At 47.8% G+C, this 14,168-nt stretch overlaps 1 protein-coding gene across 1 annotated transcript in view; it reads right to left on the reverse strand.

Annotated features, from left to right (window-relative positions):
- Positions 1–14,168, reverse strand: part of Lim3 (Lim3 homeobox protein) — a 144,411-nt gene that overhangs the window by 90,867 nt on the left and 39,376 nt on the right. The gene's annotated exons all lie outside the window — the stretch shown is intronic.

Here is a 14,168-nt window from a genome sequence, read left to right on the forward strand (position 1 = left end):
TAAAAAATGATATAGATATAGATATAGATATAGATATAGAATTGTGAACGGCAGAAATTTAGCGCCATAAACGACATTTGGTGGACGTGTACAAAAGAGGCAACCATTCCAAAGCCGTCCGGTCCCAGTCGAAAAGTCCAGTACAGAAATATGAGGTGCATTGAAGTTTCTGAAGCGTCCTGTATTTCTAAATCGGACTCCATCTGCTTACCTGAGGGGAGTTTCGCAGCTAGGCTCAACCAGATCTGCCGTCGTCAGCACAACCTCGCGAGCATTTTATGGTTCACGCTCGTCGGGACAACAGTCTTACTTCCCAGAAAAGAGCGAAAAACTCTTTGTTCGCGCATCTAAAACCGATGCGCAGTGAAACACTAGAGTTTTCTATTGCCACGCATTGCGAACCCCAAGATAATGGAATTAGAGTGGCCAGTAGATGTATTGTCAAAGCTCCTATGTCTTGGTCCCATGCCTTTTTTCTTTTTTTGGCAGGATCGTCATGCCTCTTTTATTTCTGTTGGTTTAATCTCGTCGGTTAAAGGAAGAGTTCTCAACGCCGTTGACCTTTATCTTGCGCAGCAAAACTCAGGATGCGATGGTATAGGAAGTATTCAAGTGACGTCACGGGCACCATTTCGGGGTGCAGAGCGCAGCTTCAGCAGTGTAAGCTGGAACAGACAACAGGCAACGATAAGCCAAGGCGAGGGCCTGCAGCCTTTTGCCGTGTTTTATGCACCACAATATCACCGCCACTGTGGAGTAGTTGCATACTCCTTATATGTGCGAGCTCGCCGGACACTGCATTCGAATACGGTTGTCGTTCCCTCACTATCTGCAGTCGAGAAAATGAAATGCATGAAATACTGATAAAAAGGTTACAGATTACGAACCATAGGCAGAAAATGCGCAAACTGCTCTATACTTGGCGTATTTCTCCTCGTTCGCTTATTTTCCTTCCATTTCTTTCTTTCTTACTTTTCTTCGCTCGTGCCCTGGCGCCTGCTTCGGCATGAGCGCACTCGTCTTTAGGCGTTTGCTTTGTTCGCATAAGCGTTACGGTTCGCGATTACCTTATGGGCACTTTGCAAATAGCGTAGCAGCGACGGGCCAACTGTTTAAAGGGCAATAAATTATTCATGGCATCACCCTCCCCTTCGTTTTCCCGGCGGTCGGCGAATGAGCCCTAGTTGGGGCGCGCCTGCAGGACGTGCAGCCGCCTCTCTTGTTCGGCTTAGCACCTCCGTGACCACCCGGCCTGCAGTCGAGAAGCTGCTGCCTGGGTTCCCGTGCCGCCTTTTCAGCCACACAACCTCACTGGTCTAACGGGAGTATGTATTTTTTCCTCGACGCCTTGATCCGAGCTCAATCCGGGTTTGAATCGGGCACTGGCGAACACTTCACAGGTTCTCTGCGAAACAGAGAGTGCTCGCGTCTTTCGATTTGTACTCGCACTATTATTCAACAGCTTGCGATGAATGTCTCCCGCTTGAGGCGAATTGAGTGCGCACAAGAAGGGTGCACGTCTCCAGGCTTAACTGTTGCTGCGCCTTTCTGCATCAACAGCGCCTCGGAGAACCGCGCTGGCTTCGTCGCCAGTCAGCGCTGCAGTGCGGGCGAAGCACTCGATTATTTCTGTTTTGTTCCCTTGACCGTATATTCTTCATACCGAGCGCGCGTCTTGCCAAACCGAGTCCAATACCGTCGTTGCCTCGGCTCGCGACGATTACACTCGAATGTGCCCCGGCGGAGGGTGCTTAATCGCTGGAGAACTCGATACCCCGACCCCGCATGCCGCGTCTCTGCGTGCGGACGGGACGAATCCCTCTCTGGCCGGAGTGACGCCGCGGACAGAGGGAAACCGAGCATTTATTGAAATTTATTCAGGAGCCGGGCGGAACCAGCGCGGCCGAGTTGTCGACATCTGGCCCTGCGGGGGGTGGTGACTGAGCCGGCTCGTGAGTGCCTCCTCTCGGCAGCGCGTTCACTGGCCTCAGCGTGAGACTCCAATGAATCACCGCTCCGGGAGTTGGGCGACGACTTGCCGACTCCGACCGTAGCGGGGCTCGGCTTGTCACCGAGCGCTTCCAAGCCGCACTGAGCCCGATGGGGACAAATCGGCCCGGAGCGGGTAGGTGGGAGGGCACACAGGTCGCCGTGACACTCGCGGTGGTCTCCATGTACAGCCACGATAAGCATGAAAAAGAAACCTCTATAAGATCTTAGTCAAAAGCTTCGGACTTTGGGAATTCTTTAAGGTTGGAAGAGCTCCAGTACTGGCTCGTGTCGCAGTCGCAAGGGCAAGCATCCGACGCATGCTTCACTGAAGCGGACACCAGCTCAAGTTCCTTACTTTTTGATATTAGTTAGAGATTTTTAATAATTTCAATCATTCATCATTAAACCTAATTCGGCTGGAGCAGCATCATTTAATCGACATTCCTGTCTGGCGGCATCAGGTAGCAAAAACTAAAGTAGGGAATTCGACTGCGCCACAGTTGGCCTAAAAATCTCAATGGCTTTCACTGTTCCTAATTCTGCGCTTTGTTTTTCCATTGAAATAAGCACTAAAGACCATCTTCTTTTCTACGCCTAATCTTCGGTGCTGAAGTATGCCGTTATACGAGTGTAAGGGATAACATTTGCGATGTCTAACTGTACAATGCGCTACTGCGCTATATGTAGGATACAAGTTTCAGCAGTGCCGTGGTAATTTTAGATGTTAAAGCAATGTTTCAAATGGTACTTCATATTAAAGTAACACGCAAGTGTTGATTATGGTAAATGGCAGAGCAAGAGCGGCCTGCATGGGAGTCCCCTTTCTCTCTTGCTTTCAAACAGTTTGATTTCTTTTGTGGGCACGAATGGAGGAGCAACGCCAGTCTATTGAAATCACCACTGGACGTGCTCTGAAAGGTATTAGTACCGTGTTCATTGCAAGCGCAGGCTCTTGTCTTGTCTTTTTTTTTTTTTTTTTGCCATAATTCTGGAACACTTGCCTCTCAATTATGCCAGAAGAGGGGGGTGGGGGGGGGGAGCAACCTTGAAGGTGCCATTGAATAATTAGTAATAGCACAGTACATACAATCCAGAGTGCTCCGGTGGACAGTTCAGCAAGTCTAACAAAGGAGAACCCGTGGTTGTAGTTAGCGCCGTTCCGACAGCTTCTACCATGACAGTCCCATCGCTTCTACTCGTCGCTGGAGTGGCTTGGTGCGTCTGAAGCATTGCAATGATTTTCACTTGCGATTTCCTCTACCTGTGCAACTTCGAATTCTTAATTGTCATTTTAGGATGACAGGCTGCGTTTTGTTTCCATCTTCAATGGAAAATACAATAACAACAACAGACTCACGTCGTAGTTATTAGCTTACCCGCAAAGTCACAGTTTCTCCCCTGATGGGGCTGGAACCGGTAGGTCACCGCCGCTGGCGGCGGGGGCTTGCCTGCCACCGAAGTTTTATCTGTTGTAGACCGTCATTGCACCCGCCACTGCTTCGGTGGTGGACAACGGCTGTTGTTGCGGCGCGTGTCTTTTTCTCACTCTTCCTTTTATTTCTTCTCTATTTTCTCTTCTGTCTGCACGAGGCAGTGGAGGGGGCTCAGCTACAGAGCCTGTAGCAGGCCCGTGCATTTTCTTTTCCTTTTTCCTACAGCCACAACAACAATAACAAAGTCACGTTAACCACCTTGATATCGAAGAGTAAACCTGAACGCCGCCAACGAAACGCTTCTGCATCTCTCTGAACATTTAACGCGGTCTCAGCGGCTGAGAAAAGCGCTCGCGACCTCTGACCCACAAAAATAAGTCTGCCTTCCTGCGAGCAACCATCTTACGTGACGGCAAGAATTTCCGAAGGACTTCACAGAGTCCCAGCGCTGTTGACAACGCCTGGGGAATAGCGGGCGACTACAAACGTCGTCGTAGTCTACGCACGTCCGCAGCCCCAGAAGAGCCCTTCTTTTACGTGTCCTCAGCGGTTGCGGATCCTCTCGCGAGGCGCGCCGGACCCACTCCGCGCAAGCTCCCTGTTCGGATCGGGCGAAGCCTCGGCTGGGCAGCCGCGCGAAGCAGGGTGGTCGCCTGGGAGGAGGCAGAGCGGGAACGGCACTGCGCCGAGCTGCGGTAAATATCGTTTTATGCCCGGTCATATATCCGGGCTATTGACTCGCTGGCCGACCAACGCGCCAGAAAGAACCGGGGAGGCTTTATGGCTCGCGCATGCGCAGACAGAGCGCTCCACACGGGGTTCTCTTTGCTACCCTTACGTTTCCTCCGAACCCTCACAGGCGCTAACGAACAGTGGGACGCACCGGACACTGCCGGCAGCCCTACATCTGTGTTCTTGGGTCATGAATGACAGCAGACTAATGCCGCGGAGAAAAAAAAAATGCGTGCGAGCAGCGTGGATGGGCGCGAGCACGTGCTCGTTCGTGCACTTTCAAATGTCATTGCGGCTGTATACAGAAGCCTTGTAAATGGTATACTGTTTTGTGTGCATGCTACAGGAGTAACTATAGTTCTAAATATTCAGAGAAACTATTAAAACACAGGCCAGAATTACGCATTCCACAGGAAGTTAACGTACGTGCAAGGGGGTTAGAATAATGGGTATAATTCAAAATTATGGGGACCCGCAAATTTATTTTAGACGTATTCAGCTGATTACATATATACTGAACTTATAATTTAGTTATGTTGGGTTATATTTTACTTCAGGCAATGGCGCCTGCTTATATATTACGTATAATTACACGTGTAAATGCTTCATTTGGCTTCGAAGTCGCAGCGGGAAAAAAAAAATCGAGGTCGACGTGAAGAACTATAAATGACTTACGCCGACTGAAGAAAGCCTTCCCAAGTTGTTCAATGAGACAGTTTATTACATTCAAAAAGACAACAAGCCTTTTCAGCGAACTAAAGCTATGCTTGCGGCGTATGCTATGAAGGAAATTGCGGAAAATGTCTCTTGGGCTGAGTGGCTCATATATATATAGCTCGCTTAGCAAATTAGCTGCGCGTAATTTGAGTGTTTGTCTTCCGCGTTCCTCTCTGCCTCCGCTGCCATTGGATGTGATGCAGAAGAACTCTTGGGCTGTGACCTTCTTGAGCTGCGAGCTTGCCCTGAACGAAATCACTTGAAACGTACGATGGACGTTAATAACAGGAGCGTCACGAAAGCTTGAAGAATGTATAGGGAATTTCAAATACCCCGAGAGAGGGTTCTTTCAGCAGTCGACGTGAGCGTTATTAGATCTTTTTATATTGGCGAATCCATGTTTGATAGGAGTTCCTATGCTCCCTCTGTGGGTTGAATGTGCGCCCTCCCTTGGCACGTGAATGCTGCAGTACATGCCAAAGCAGTTTACACTAGACAGAGTGAGCAGGCAGCGAGTGAACTTTCGATGTCATCTTTTCCATTGGCCTTATCCCCTGTATTTTCGTTTTTTCTGTGGGTGCGAACCCAGCCTCCTTTTGTTTGCTTTGTTTTTGTGAAATTTCTGGAGGCCAACTTCCTCAGCAAAATGTCGGCGCCTCCTTCTACCATCGAAACTGCGGTATTTGCAGGGAGGCGTTTGCTGTGCTAGAAATGAACTCCATAAACTCCTCGATTCGTTCAAGCAAACTTTCGCGCGGACGCACTCCGAGTATCCATTGTTCCACGTGATTCACTAACAGCCGCAACCAAAGTAACTTTTCATGTCCTCTGAAATGAAATTCTGTGCCCCCGTCCAGATAAAGCTAAGCGAGCTTTTATCCACACAATCTGTGAAATGGTAACCAATCCTAAGCCGTGCATAAAAGTTTGTCGCCTGCATTGAGGGGGACCGGCATGTGCGGTTATGACCAATATGTATAATTTCTCCGTTATGCCACACTGCGAGCTGTTACCAGAGGTGAAAACTTTCAAAATTCTCCCCTAAAGTTTTCACCGAGAACTCCGGGAGGGTTTTATTCAAATATTCAGTTTTTGGTCTCATACTTCTTTTGCTCTTTCATTCGTTCCTTCTTTTGTTTGTTTGTTGGATTGTTATTTTGTTTGCTTGTTTGCCAGTCTATTTTTCGTCGAAGGAACTGGATCCGCTTGCGTCGGCTTCGTTACACTTTTGTGCCTGTAAGTGGGGCAATTGCGTGCCAACGCTCGAGGTAGTGCTCCGTTAGCTTCTACAAGTAGCTGTTCTTTTCCTCGGGAAAAAAAAAAAAAAAAAAAAGAGAGAACTAATGAGTGAGGCCTTCCTTGTCATTTTGCTGCGGTAGGCCACCTTCAAGGCTTTCGCGGTATCATCGCATGCTAACCCTAAAATTAAAGATCTTCGTCTTTCATAGACAGCCTTCTATGATAAACCAAATTCTGCTTGCAACGCACAGTTTTACCTACCGGGCCGAGACCGACAGAAAATGAACACCAAGCAGGATAAGTTGCGGGAGGTCAAATCATTACGGACCCTACCCTTATATCTTTCTTTTTCATGAGGGATCCAACAACTAGAAAAACAAATATAAAGCAGCCAAATGTCCATGTTGCTGACGCCCAGGCTATTTCAGTGAGCGCGTTTAGTGGCTTTAGAGACGCGTAGCGGACACGGGCTGGCGTAACAGATGGCCCAGCGGCGAATATTAAAGTCCCATCGATAACGGCGCATGGCGTAACAGTTGAGACATTAGTTTCGGTCACAATGACAGGTGTAACCTAAAGAGCGGCGGGGTGAGCGCGGACAGCGAGGCGATGATCCGCGAACGTTCAGCGCGGGCCCCGGATCGTGGCCGAAACAACGGCGGGGGGTCCCCTCCTGCACAGCCAACCCAACTCGGCGGGGCTTCTTTCCCCTCGCGTCTCGCTTCCGCCGCCATTGTGCGGGCCGCTACAATGGGACGGCGTCGCAGAGCGAGTCGCCCGAGCTGTCCGCTTGCATCGAAAGAGTCGACGGTGCAAAGACAGGTTGCCGACCGCGTTCATTGTGCTCGTGCGCACAGTCTCCAACCTTGACTTTGACACGGTCGACCCTGCGTTCTTGTTCACCTGATGGTGCGGCTCCCGCACCCAAGGACCCGCAGCTGCTCTCTAAGGAATAAAAATAATGCTCCTTCGACGCTTTTAATAGCGGACTTCCTGCAAGGTGATCATACTAAGAACAGGTCAGTGCGCTTCGCTGTAGTACAAGCGCTTGGCGGCTGCGCTCAGGCGTGGAAGGAGTGATGGTGCGAGAGATCTTGACGTATCTCAACATTCCACAGAATAGCTGCTACTCTTTTGCGCATGCGTTGCAAGTGCCCGCGATGCAGCGTAAAAAACCCTCGCAAAGCAATTGGCGGCCGCTGCCCGCACCACGTGGACGTCGCAAGCGACATGTAAATGCCGGCAAAGACGGGTTCCTGTCGCAGGCAGCACCTGTCCCTCGTTTCGTGCTTTCGTTTCAGAAGTGAAACGCTGTATCGTAAGGTGTCCGGTTCAGTATTGTCAAATAAGTGAGGACGATGGCTCTGACGTCCATTCCGCGTAATTGTTGATGCTTTACCTAAAGCTCGAGGACCTCAGGAACGCGCGAACAGCAGAAAGCGGGACGTGCTGCAGTACGGACAACCCAAATAACAACGAAAAGCGAATCCGCTTTACATCTTCTAAGGTGAGTTGAAGAGTACGGGCAATTGCGCGCGATGCTGGTACTCACCGTCGCGGCAGTCAGCTCAATACATTTTCATCACTTTACACGTGGCGACCAAGTGCTCTTTTCTGGTGCGCTTGGTCTTCTGTGGCACCACTAGGACCACTTGTGAAATCCAGAATAGAACTATACGGCATGCACATCAAGGCACAGGAAATTCAAGAGCCGACCGTGACAATATCCGTTAATGGTGCCGGTAAATACCGTAGCTAACAGGCAAAAGAGACACAAAGAAGAGCGGACTATTGCGTTCTCAGCTAAAGCAAAAGAGGACAAGGATACGATCCTCTCGTAGTCACAACTCGAATAAAGGGCACCGATAAGCAGGGCTGGGCGCCGTCAGCCGTGTAATTTCTCACCATTAGAATGTAAGCACAATATGATTTACATTCAGCAGAAGGCTTTTCTTAAAGACTTTTCTGGGGTGATTATGATGACGATATCTGTCACGGATAAACATAGAGTGCGCTTATAGCACCTAAGGGTAACACACAGTTTGTGGGCTTCGCTGAAGCCCTTCACCTTAAGCTCGATTCCTTGGTCCGTATTCCGAGTTTGCCGCGTTTTCACAAGTGTCGTTATCTCTTTGACCTCAAGTCATCTGACTGGGAGAAACACCGGAAGCGAATGTCAAAGCAGAAAGCTGGGCTAGTTGGTTTGTCATCATAAATAAAAAGACCAGCGCAAATAACATAGACACAGACATACATACATAGACACAGACTCCTATGCGAATGTCAAATCCACTTCCGGTTCCGGCGTTCCCACCAATCAAAAGACTCGAGGTCGAGGAGATAGTTAAACTTGTGAAAACTACGCAAACCGGAATACGGACCCTGCAGATCTTTGACGTGCACTGCAAAATGACGCCCCAAGAAGTGTCATTTTGCCCTCATCAAAAGGTATATTCATCGCAACCGCAGGAAAAAGTGGCCGTGGTTTAAGTACGGTTGCACCTAAAAGCCGAGCTATAAAAAGTGGTCGTGTTCCTTATGCTGGTTTCTCAAGTACAGTCAATGTCCATTTCGCTTCAGTCATCACAACTTCACGGCGCCGGTTTATTCCTTCTTACACAACCTTGCGGGCCCGGTAAAATCGCGTTGCCATTTCATATTGCATCTCCCATAGGCACACTTCACTCTGGAGTCACAACACTGGAAAACATTTTACAGATTTTTGTTGTTTTTCTTCTTCCTTAATGCATCGTGTAAACTCAGTGAATGAGAGCGGGCGCCGTTGGGTAGATTTTAGGCGTTTTATTGCAGATGGGGTCGCCATTTCAAAGGAGTTCGGTGAATCGCTCGAACAATTCTATACCGGAACTGTGTACTCCCGTGCGTTACGTAAGTAACAGAATCGACGCAGCGGGAGACATCTCCCTGTTTGCTCCGCTAAACGTGCATGTGCAGAAGTTGAGTGCATACGCAGCGATAGAAATGGGGATCAAAAAAGAAAACTTTCGTGGGACAGAACAGCATGGCCGAAAACGCGAGAACTGTAAAGCGGTATCTACCGTTTAGATTCAGAACAGCTCATGGATCTCCCTCGCAGCGGGTTAGCTTTCGGCGGTATTGTCAGTATGTCGGGGACGAGCAGGGATGCCGGTTAGAGAGACTTTCGCTCACGCTTCTCGCAGCGGGACCCGATGAAGGTCTGCGCGGATGATTTAGCGAGGTAAGCAATGTATGGCCAAGTGGGTACGACAGGTACGCGGACACAGTTGCTTTGAATATTAAAGCAGGCTGTAGTACTGGTGACAAAGTGAAGTTGACCTGTGTCGAGTGATTTACCGCGCTCAATGAAAAAGAGCTTGTACTCTCACTGAGAACTGAGCTTTAGTAAGATAGGAAAAGGAGAAAAACTAAATACAGGTAACACCACCACCGGCGACTTTTGCAAGCAAGCTCTTGTGGCATCGTCCCGACGTTGACACCGCAGGTTCCAAAGCTTATATAGTCTATACACCGCCATTCACTGACAAACGCTGATCGCGAAGTCACGTTCGGCCTTGGCGTCGCGTGTTTGAACTGACTGATTGCGAAAAAAATATTTTTTTCAGAAATTCTCATTTGCCACTGAACAGACATCACCGTAGCAAGAAGTCTTAGAACAGATTTTCGTTGAGAAAAATAGTTGGTCGCAGATGTCCTCGTTGTCCCTTGCAAATAAAAATAGAGCGCAACAATTTATTTTCTGCTGTCGGAAGTTGCAAGGCCTAACTGCTTGATTGTTACTTGTCCCTACTTAATTCATAAAACTAAGTAAAATTGAGGATCCAGGTAGAACGAAAGGAAGAAGATGGTTTGCACGGTATAAAAAAGAACTGAACAATGGTAAATAGGGTACGCCTCAGGTCGCAGATGAGCCAACGTTTCGACAAGTGGACTTGTCTTCGTCTTGCAAAGTCCGAAGAAAAAGACGGAGACGAAGACGAAGTCCGAAGACGAAGACAAAGTCCACTTGTCGAAACGTTGGCTCATCTGCGACCTGAGGCGTACCCTATTTACCATTGTTCAGTTCTTCTTTTTTAGAAGTAAAATTGAGTATTTTGTCATCTTTTCTTGGAAGCTGAAGCAAAAGCATACAATTATTATTATTCCTCTAGCTCCTTAATAAACATCATTATTACAGAAAAGAGCAAAGCTCGCGCGGCAGTAAGCAGCTTTTCCAATGCGATTCGGGGATGAAGCGTTCGACTAAATCTGAGGAACTTGTTCGATTCTGCAGCCACCTCCTATAGGCAGTTTCCACAGCAGCAACGCGAACAGACCTTTACGCGGTCTTTGGCCGTTACTGAAAGGGCCTTCAAGTTCTCACATAAACAAACCGACTCCCGCATCGCCAACCAATAACCGCGATAGGCGACTATAGCGACTAGTGTCGCAACATGATAGTAAAAATATATATATATATATATATATATATATATATATATATATATATATATATATATATATATATATATATATATATATATATCGATCTCGGAGCTGGCGCTTTGTCGAAACAGCTCAGCGTTGGCGCGCCACTTCTACTAAGTGAAATAGTGGCCCCAGGATAAACAAACCGTCCGGGTGTACACTCTCGAAGACAAAACGCAAGGCGGCCAGCTCTGAAGCCTGAAGCGCGGCCCCACGAAAAAAACAGCGCTGCTCGTAGGGGACGCAAATTTAATTTTTTTTTTTTTCAAACAACTTTTGAGAGGAACGCGTTTTGCTTAAGCAAAGCAAAAGCGTTGAGAACGGGGAAATAGCTGTGGGGTCTGCTATAGCGACTCCACTTGGAGCGCCAGAAAAAGGGGGATGGGGCATAAACAGAAGCTGTTCACCCTGCGCGCCAAGAGACAGCGAAGTAGAGCCAACGCATCCGGCGCCGCGTTCGTCGTCGATTCCCGCGTGGGTGTTGTGCGCGCGAGTAACGCGACGCGTAGCCCTCCTCTGCTTCGCTTCGATTTTCCAAGGAAATAAATCTTTGTTATGCCGCGTCTACTCTTGGTGCGCGAGCGAAACGCAACGTCAGCTCAACGAGAAAAAATATATACAACGGAACGCAAAGTATGCAGAAGATACGAGGATTGTGGTGCGTTTCCGCACTGATTTAGTACCAAGGAGAATGAATATAGGATAAAAATGTAGAAGGAAAAGCTGGTAGTAGTAGAAGAAAGAATAAAGCGAGCTTTCGACTTCGGCCTCGCTTCAGCCATTGTTAGTATCTCTTGGCGCAGTCTATACAGATGCTCGGGGGAAACGCATACGCGTCTTCCCCCACGTCACTTACAAAATGGCTGAATTGAAGCAAAGAGCGCTGACAGACTGATCTACGTGTGGATGAACTGCGCAGTTCAGCAAGGTTGAAAATACTGTACACACCAGCTTTATTGACGGTGCCGCACATCACGCTCCTTATGAAAAGCTCGCTGAATTATCTCCACGAATTCGAGAACGTTTTAATTAACGCACTATATTGTCACAGTTTGGAATTAAGCCAAAGCAGCCGGGGTCCACTGAGCTTGGTGTTACAGACAATTCAACGCATCTGAAGTTACCTTCCAAAAGTCGCGGATTTATGTTAAAGCAGTTTAACGACACCTAAACAGCCGCGGAAACAGATTGTGCAAACCTGATCGTATAAGATCACGAGTGCGGTAGCGGTAGAAGGCTAACAAACCCAGCAATTTTTAGTTAGTGTGATGGTATCGAGAACAAATAGTGTTGATGCGTAGAAGACATACATAAACCAATGCGATAGCTTCAGACTCACGTGAGCAGCAAGTACCCTCTGCTGCTTCGCGTGCAATGTTGACTAAATGTGTCAACGTCACTGGGCGCTGGCACTTCCTATTTGTTCCACAACGCGATAAAACGCAGCTCAAGAAAAAAAAGGCGCATTTCTTTTTTTTTTTCTTTTTTTGTACATGTGCGCAACTCGACTCTTTTCCTCAGATGACGCTGTACAGAAAAAAAAATCGATTGTAAAGGTATTCAACGCCGCGGTTAATGGAGAAGTGATAAGCATAAACTTCCAAGTGCGCTCGCACGCCATCGGGGCACTTCGAGTTGCAAGAACTTGTTTGTTAGTTTTCTTTTTCGCTCGAAGAAAAAGACCTACACGTCAGGTTCGCTTTGCGCCGTGTCTTGATATCATGGTTGCCAGCGTTTTAATCTCACTCGAAGTTACGCCGTCAGGTCAACGCTAAATTTGCGCAACTTGATTAAAAACGCGATTTTTGATTAAAAGCAGCCTCCCTCTGTGGACAACAGACGGGCGCTGCGGCCCTCGGTCGAAGCCCGATCCTTTGTATACGCGCGCCATTGTTGGACCGCCAGTCGTAGCGAAGCTGCAACGTGAGACCGACTGAGTTGTTAGCCGTTGTGTCGTTTGTCGCCCTGCGGCGCTGAAAAGAGTGCTGTTCCTATCAACGCCGCATCGAACGACGCTGTTCCAAGTGATCGTCGTTTGTTGTTCTAAGGCGCGGCTCTCTTGTGGTCCTTTTTTTTTTTTTTTTTTCTACTTGGCCGTCCACGGAATGCAATGATTGCGGCCCGTGGCCTGCGGGCGTGCGATGCCTTAACGTCGCTTTTTCGTGCGTCAGCGGTCGTTCGCGACTGAGGGAAGGTGTGTCGAGTTTCCGGCTCTGGGAGAGGCGAAAGTAACGACGCCACTCAGAGCAACAAGAAAGCACCGCCGCGCCTCGCCGAGACGGCTGCTCTAACTCAAACACGCATCTGTCTTGGGTGCGCGTATACCGAAGCAAAGAATACAGAACTGTAGCGAACCTTTTTGTACGGGCACTAAGGGCTATGCGCTGATTCAGGTTTGTGAGGATCTTGACGACTTTATCGTTAGCGCCTCTAGATTCCTTCGTTAACATTTTTGAAAATATTCGAAATTCCCACACGATTATTTCTAGCCAACACACGGATTTCTACCTCCACCAAGATTCATTTGTTTCAAAATTTTCTTCAAATTTTGGCTCGGCCACTGGCTCTCTCTTTTTTTTTTTTTAACCTCCGCAGTCAGTTTATCAGCCGCTCGATAGCAAATCATGCCCATGCCTGTCTCCAGTCATACGCTTCAGTTCGAAAGTGGTCAGCAATGATAGCAACGACGGCGGTTCGGTCTGCACTAGAACAGCATGAGGCCAGCGCTAAAAACTAAAACGCGAGGGCTGGCTAGAAAAGCTCGCGCTTGCTCTAGTATGGTGTGGCCGACTGCTGAAACAAGCATTTTAGTAAATATGATTTGGAAGCACTCCGTTCAGTATTTCCCTTACAAATCGGGCCTGTGGACAAACTAATTCCGAAAAAAAAAAAAATAAGAGCAGTCTTCGAAGGATGCCATTCCATCATTTTATATATATATATATAAGAAATCAGAATATTTAAAATGAGCAGCAACCGTATTCACTCAAGATGATTGAAACGTCTTGTAAAGGCTAACGCGAGTAATCGACAAGAGTATTATAAGCTTATTTCTGTGCTTCGGGGTGGAGACTTCCGGAGCGAAACCTGAAGTCATTGTATCGCAAAGCAGCGCTGATTTCAAAACCACTCTTCAGCTCGTCGTGGATATAAATATGCATATGCAGCAGGGATACCATTCATCTCTGTCGACCAATTCATATCAATAAGAACAATTAAAACGCTGCGGTAATCGGGCTTCCCAACAGGGAGTTTTTGTTGTGGTTGTTGTTGTTGTTTTTTTTCTCGTACAAAAGAATTCACCAAGTAATATGCACAGAAAACCTACGCTGTGAAGCAAGAACCGGAACCAATGAAAGCAGACCGGCAGGTGCGAGATTGTGCACACACTGAGGTTTCTCTAGGATCGAGGAAACTCAACCTGGCATAAAAATCTTATTGCTGAATGCTTCCACTAGAATACAACTATATGCGGGTATTTCAGCAGACTTATTTTTCAGAGCAGCAACATTGACAAAATTGCAAGAGCTGAACTTTGGGCGGGATCATTTGCCGTAAAAAAAAAAAAAAAAAAAAAAAATAGAAGAG

This window comes from Amblyomma maculatum, chromosome 1 (genome assembly GCF_055883805.1).
Source record: "Amblyomma maculatum isolate TAMU_Amacu chromosome 1, ASM5588380v1, whole genome shotgun sequence".
NCBI classification, from domain to species: Eukaryota; Metazoa; Arthropoda; class Arachnida; order Ixodida; family Ixodidae; genus Amblyomma; species Amblyomma maculatum.